The sequence below is a fragment of the Prenolepis imparis genome, unplaced genomic scaffold (genome assembly GCF_030444845.1).
Source record: "Prenolepis imparis isolate NDT839.2.m4 unplaced genomic scaffold, iyPreImpa1.0 SCAF_307, whole genome shotgun sequence".
Classification (NCBI taxonomy): Eukaryota; Metazoa; Arthropoda; class Insecta; order Hymenoptera; family Formicidae; genus Prenolepis; species Prenolepis imparis.
Window position 1 is genome coordinate 29775 of NW_028141465.1, and position 8233 is coordinate 38007.

At 27.4% G+C, this 8233-nt stretch overlaps 1 pseudogene; it reads left to right on the forward strand.

Moving 5' to 3' along the window:
- The first annotated feature begins 298 nt into the window (after positions 1–298).
- LOC145948258 (proto-oncogene tyrosine-protein kinase ROS-like) lies at positions 299–7165 on the forward strand (annotated as a pseudogene).
- The last annotated feature ends 1068 nt before the right edge of the window (positions 7166–8233 follow it).

An 8233-nucleotide genomic window follows, 5' to 3' on the forward strand; every position in this document is an offset into this window, starting at 1 on the left:
GATAATATTTTATGCTTGAATAGTGGTGAAAGTGACAGAAAATTTATAATTCTATAATTTTCGGATTGCTTATATAAATTGTGTGATTATATTTTTATTGATTATCTATTCACGAAATAGTAAAAGAAATTACAACAAAGATAAATTATTATCTTGGATACAATCAAGTGAATACGTGTCGCTTCGTATTTATTTTTGTTATTGGTTCCCATCGAATAATTATAAAAGTTACTATTTACTAGAATATTGTCATTAATCATAAAAAGATATATTAAATTGTATTGATAGACAATAACGCGATTCGCAAACTAGATTTTAAAAAATTCATCGAGCACATAATAAAGTATCGAGTCGATTAGATCAAATCTGAATCATCCATAGAATAAGAAAAAATCAATACTGGTGATTAAAAATTGAACGCCAACATTCACCGAAATTATTATGTTTAAGTTGAGATTATACGTTTTATTGAAAAGTTTAATGCTGGTGAAAGCAGCTATCGCGATTTTGACAAAGAATCATACCGTTCCAGACAACCTTTTCACGCAGGTAAGAGATTTTTTTCGCTTCATTAAAAAACAATTAAATGTTATTACAAGTAATAGTGCAGTTTATTTGAGTAACTAAAACGTGTAATATAATAATATTACATACTGTATAATAAAATAAAACTATACAAAAAACTATAAAGTATGATGCAATGAGAAAGGATGTATAAAGCTTGAAAATTTTATTTTGTTTATAAATAGATGTATAATATAGTCAAAAATTAAACTTAATTAAGACAAAATATTAAAATTTGACTGTATTATGTTTGTGTTTCTATTGCTATTTTTAAAATTAATAATTATTAATATTAATAAGATTTTCTGTTAATTTTTAACTATTTTAATACATACTTACATACATACATATATTTATAACACTTGAATTGAATTTTATGTGATTTTTCATCAATTTGCAAAAAGATCTTATTTACTTTATTAAATATTTATAATTATTTAATAATATAATAAGACTTTTGTAAATTAATTTTTATTTAACTAAATTAATTCAAAGAGTTCGCGTCATTTTGATGTGTCAAGGATGGTTGCATTTGTGTCATATACATATAAAGGAATGTCGACTATTATATATTGGTATAATAAAATTCAAATTGTATCAATTAACTTTATACGGCCAATAGTTAAATGAACAACATACGTAACATCAATCTATTCCAATCTAACTAATAAAAATTTATAGATGTATATATATAATATTCATAGTATATCCATTTATATAACCATATTTATATAGCCATATATATTCTTATATATCGTGGTAATGTCAATCGAAAGTTTATGGTATCCTGTTTTCCAGAATTTGTTTGCGTTAAAAGATATAACCATAATCAAAAAGAATTTCGACAAGATTTTAAGTACAAAAATTTATATCATTTCTATAATCACACACATACACATAAAAGAGAATATTTTAAACATTTTTATTCTTGAAATACAAACGTTATTATTGAAATTTTAATCATAACTGACGGATTATTAAAAATTAACCTCGTTTATTTTAAAATGTCAACAAACGATTGCAAAAAAACTAAATCATTAGCTATAACTATCAGCAAAATCGCTTCAGGAATCGAAGAGAGTAACATTTTCATATATCATTTATTAAAAAAAAACGATTATTAATTCTTATTAAATAATCCTTATTCTGCATATTCTGCGTGACATTCTTTTTAATATAAGAATAATGTTTAATATTTCGCAAGAAAATATGTTGAAAAATTATACGAATAAATATTTTAGAAATGAAATTACATAATATTTAACACATTATAAATTAGGAATGAAATTATAAAATATCAAGCTAATTTTATTACAAAACAAGAAATTTTATGCTTATTTTATTTATTTTGACATACGATGTTATTTTTTATGGTAAACTTATTTATATATATTTTTATATATACTATTTCATTTATCATTATTGATACCTACCATGGAATTTCTGGCCTAGCTGTCAAACTTATTTTTTTTTATATGTTATATTTTATTAAGGATATTCCAATGTCCGAAAACAACAATCATCTCATTTTACAAAATCTCCAGCCGGATCAGAATTATTCTGAAAGCGTGACTATAAGGAGTGAAGTCAATGAAGTAGATGAAGTTACATTTGCAAATATGTCCATGAACCCAGAATCTATTGGTAAGATGCAATGAATATATAAAACGTTAATAAAAAATTAACAAAAAATTTACAAGTTGTAAGCAAAATATAAATTCAAGAGAGACTAAAAATTATAAAAAAAAAAATATTAAACCATTTTCTAATAACAAAGATAATATAAAATGCACTCTGTCGAAAAGAGAGAAACAATGTATACGCTGTATGTAAAATAAAGCGAAATTTAGATAACACTATCAATTTCATTATTTTTCTTGTTTGTTTTAAATCATAAATATTTTTTCTTCTTTCTTTATTTTTTCGTTGCACGTTAAATTATTATTATTTTTTTTTAATTTACCGATATAATCAACTTCAACATACATATAAATATGTACTATCTTAAAATCTCTAGGAAAAATTCCGAGCGAGCCAAGAGCATTCGTAGAGTTCAATGGATTTCTAAATGAAAAAATCAACATTTCGGTGACATTCAAGTGAAGAATCTAAGTTTTTCGTCTATATCCTTTTTTTCTCTAAAATTTAACATAAACATATACAATAAAAATATTAATTCTTAAATTCGTTAAAAAATTATTAAATATGGAAAGGCTAAAATTTGTGTTACAGATGGAACCAACCTGAATTTGCAAACAATGTGATACAAGGATATACTATGCAATGTTGGTTCATCAAAAATCTAAAAAAGATTCAAATCTGTGCCGACAAAACTATTTTAACTACAATGGAGTGTACAGAGTATAATCTAAAACCTAATACAACGTACTATTTTCGAGTACGAGCGCATACTAAAGCTGGTGCTGGTCCTTATACAGATTTAATGAACGTATCAACGACGCACGAAAATCCGATACCTCAATTATTGATTGCAGTGAATAATACTATTGCAATATGGGATCTTGATTCAAGAACCTACGGCAATCTCTTTACCCTTAATAGCAATGTTGATGCAATAGAAGTGGCTTACTCTGTAGCAGAACATAAAATTTATTGGATCCAATCGATTATTAATGGACATAAGTATATACGAGAGTTAATGATAGGGGATATGAATAAAAATAATATTACAAAAATAACTAGTTTAAAAAAAAATTCATACAATCTCTGCATCGATTGGATAGGAAGAAATCTATATTGGTTAGAATATGACGACTCAACGATATACATTACAAAGCTGGACTTAACAATGTGGCAAAATGGCATAGTCAAATATGATAAGATCTTGAACAGAAACAGTCGTTATTTAACTATACAGCCGTCTGTGGGGTACGTTAACTTTTATTCACTTGAAAAAATAAACACTTTTGTGTCTTTCAGTTAAGAATTAATATTATTCTCTAATTTTGCAGTAATATACTATGATCTTGTAATAATGATATAAAAAAACATAAAATTATTAATATAAAATTGTAAGAACTTAAGTTTATAATTTATTTAACTTCACGTTTAAAATTGTGTTTTATAATACACATATATAATAATATATATATTTTCCAGATTTTTATACTGGATAGAAGTGTTATCAGATACGCAGTTTGTAATAATGAAATCGGATCTTGATGGAAGAAATGTGCAATTTTTTTTAAAAACCGATATGACCTTTTGTACATACAAAGTATCATTTTTCGACATTTATTATAAAATAAAGCTTGACATCACAAATACAGAGGAGCCGCTAATATTCTGGAGAGAAAACCATAAATTAATTGTGGCGAACATTAAAATAAATAAATGCAATTCGATTTCAATTGCTGAAATGGGCACACAGTTTATGTCATATGTTATAAATGATAATACAAACATTTATTTAAGTGGACATAATGAAAAAACATCAGATTTTTATCTTTATATGTTAAAAAAGGAGTATGCACTTGTCGACAGTGAAAAAAACGCATCTAAACACGTGCAAATAATAAAAAGCACGTATCACTTTACTCCCCTAATATCGTTTGGTAAATCATCCTCCTTACAACCATATCCTCGGAAGGAATGCCTTATACCTGATGAAAAAAATTATAATATTACAATAATAAAAATAACAGCGAAAAGTATTGTTTTGAAATTTAATACGACAGAATCGACTCGCAAGCACAAATGCAAAAACAACATACCAACTATTAAATATATCATCTACGTAAGCTGTTTGAATAATAATCTTCATAACAAGTTCGATGAATTCTATATACAGACATACGAGCGGTATTATGAAATTCAGAATTTAACACCGTTTACAAAATACAAGCTGAAGCAATCTGTGAGCAATTTTTACTCTGATCAATTATCGACGGACCTGCAATTCAGGTCGGAAGTAATATTGAAAACTAACTTGAGCAAGCTCAATGCACCGGAAAATGTAACGGTTCAGGTTCTGACGCCAACTATAGCGGCAGTTTATTGGATGCTACCCACGAAACTGAATTGTGCGACAGTAACTTATAGAGTATATTGGGAAACAATTAACTCGGTGAACAGCACGCAACCGATAGAAAAGCCATTTATTAATAATAAAGTAGACAACAAATTTTTTACACTAATCCAATCGTTGCTGCCAGAACAGAAATACTTAGTATATGTACGTGTGTATCCAGCCAACTATACCAATCTCTATAATGACAGTTTGAGCAAAACCGTGTACACGTACTCGGAACCGAACAATATAACTTTGAGCGAAGTTAGCATAAACAATATGAATATTTCGTGGATTCCTAGCGTTAATCTGACGATACATTACATACTGGAATACAAAAATGATGCGATGCAAAAGTGGCAAATCGCAGATAATTTTGAGACGAATAATAAGACAGTAACGTATTATATAGAAAACTTGCTACCGGCAACTTTATACAAGTTTCGTTTGATACTGACATACCCTGAGTACGAGAACTTTACATGGCCATCTGATGAAAGATTTATTTTTCAAACACATGGTAAGCAAATATGATAACATGTAAATATTTTAATACGATCTGTTTATTTGACATATAAATGTATTACAGAATTTTAAGAATTAAATATTTTTAATGATAAAATTATAAGTAGAAATATTCAAAGAAAACAAGAAAATTAAAACTATATTTTTATGTAATAAAGGTGATGATTCGATAATTCGAGCTACGCAATATAATTTAACATTGATGTTAAGCCTTGCTGCTATCGTTATTGTAACCTGCATCTGCTATCTTCTTTATTGTTGTAAGTATTTGATACACATTTCTTTAATTACAAATTATGATTAATGTAGTAAGTAGAGAGATTTTCTAAAAAAAAGTTAACTTACTTGTTAAAAGAGCAAAATTTAAAATTTGCAATTCATAATAATATTTATTAAATATATTATAACTTTATAATAGTATACCGACAACGCAAAGAAGGTAACGAGCAAGTTTTGCTTACGATTCTACATGAGGTACCTATCGGAAACATTTAGCTCAATACGCTATACTGTCCTGCGTTGCAATATAATTCAAATAAATTTATGCTGTCTAAAATCAAACATGAGCAAATCACACTAACGCAACTCCTTGGCAGCGGCGCATTTGGAACGGTAAAAAATTTTCGCAACGTCATATTTTAAGCTCAAAACATTAATGCTTATTGTTAGATATAGAAATGTGAAATACGAATTTCTTTCAATAAAAGTTACAGTAAAAGTTATATAAATCAACATTTTAAAAGAGATAGTAATACAATAATTTTTATGAGACATACATATGCACTTTATTCTTTTTCGTTGAATTAATTAAAATAAAACAAAATATATATGTATAAAATGTATAATGTTATACGAATTTAACTTATCTTTTCTTTTTTAATAAAAGTTACATTAATTTTCATGATTTCGCAGGTGTTTCAAGGGAATGTCAAGGATTTAGAAGAACCGGGATCAGAGACATCCGTTGCCATAAAAATGTTACGAAAGTATGCCTCCGAGGAAGAAAAAAAGAAATTCTTGCAAGAGGCTAGGCTTATGAATCACTTTAGACACGAACATGTCTTAAGATTACTAGCTGTCTGTTTAGACGAGGATTCTCCATTACTCGTGTTGGAATTAATGGAAAGTGATCTGCAACAATATTTGAGAGAGTGTCGAATATTACAACCTTCTGATTTACACGCTTTGCGTCTACACGACTTGCTCGCCATTTGCGAAGATGTTGCGCGAGGCTGTTGTTATTTGGAAGAGATGCGCTTTGTGCATAGAGATCTCGCGTGCCGAAATTGCTTAGTGTCTGCGAGAGATCGCGAGAATCGTATCGTCAAAATCGGTGATTTCGGACTTGCCAGAGATATTTACAGGGATGACTATTACAGCAAGGTAGATATAATTAATTAAAAAAGATAAATCTATTATAAGTATTTTTCTATTGTTGCGTCTTTATAATATTATTGTATATCTTTAAGTCAAATTGAATTTAAGAAAAATGAAAACTATGTATATATTTTCATATATATTTCTCCAATATTTATTTATATATATAATGTATAATGCAAAGTATTAGTAAACGTTTTTTGCTTAAGAATACTTATTTAAAAAATTGATAATTAGAATAGAAGATTTTACATTATTGAAATTATATTTTAGGAAGGAAAAGATCTGCTTCCTGTTTGTTGGATGGCACCGGAATCCTTAGTGGACGGAATATTAACTTCTTATAGCGATGTTTGGTCATTTGGAGTACTAATGTGGGAGATTACATCGTTAGGTGAGCAACCTTACTCTTCCAGAACTAATCTCGAAGTGATGGATTATGTACGCACGGGAGGCAGGTTGCAGATGCCTCTCAACTGTCCATCCTTGTTATACCAACTAATGCAGCGTTGCTGGAGTGCAGCAAATGACAGACCAAACTTTAAATTTTGTCTGAACAATATTATAGCTTTAAGAAGCCACACAGAAGACGCAATATTGAATCCGACGCATCAATGAATATTATATAGCCGGCAATTAATTAATTGTTTGTATATGTGTATTTTAAGAAGAAACGATAAGTATTACATCAATGAGATATTTGAAATTATACTGTCTGTATTATACGTTTGAAAAATAAATAGTGATAAATAGTGTATATAAATTCTCACACATATAGCAAAAGTGACAGCTTATTGCACATATTATTCATAGATTGATTAATTGTCCCCAATTCGAAGTTCAATTGCACCAATTTTTCACTTCGATGTTTAGTAGCCGTTGAGCATGTGAATTATTTTAACTCAAATTTTCTTATTTTCTATATAAATTTCGTTAAATAAAAATAATTTACCCTGCAAGTTTTAAATAAAAATTAGTAAATTTAAACATATCTAGAGAAATAAAAATGTTTTAGAAATTACAAACAATTTATGTAAATGTGTCACAAACTTATTAAGCAAAGAAAAAAATGAAATTAACGTAATCATTAATTTTTAAAATTTTTTTTTTAAATCTAACAATTATATTATAATAATACATATTGTTTAAAAATTTTAATATGTCGTCTGAATTAAATTTAATTTTAAGTTTTAATTTGATTATATAACATTGATTTTTGAATGTGTGACGTAAAATTAATAAACTTTATATACATTTTTAAAAAATTAAAACTCTTTAGTGTTTCGTATTATACAGTTTTAATTACACAAATAGTGTATTATCTGCAATATATAACATTCAATTTTCTCCATGAAAAAATCTTTTATTTGCGTAAAGTATATTAATTAGAGTTCACGAGAATACTTTTCTTCGTAACTTCTTGGACCGAAGCTTCAAAGATCCTCCAGAATCCCTAGATTTTTTGACGAAAACGTTATGGTCATTTTCGTTATCATTAACAGTTTTAGTAAAACACATAACGTTTGTAACGTTTTTAACATAACAATTTTCTCTTCTTGTAGATATTTTTATATTCGATCGGCTTTCATACGATTCTCGACTATGACCAATGTTCCATGTAATCTTCACAATGATTTAAATACCACTAATCGAATTGATGTTCCTCCATGTATCTCGATAAATTTTGAGTTTTCTCTTACTTGATAAAACTCTTACTTGATAAAACTATTTCAAATA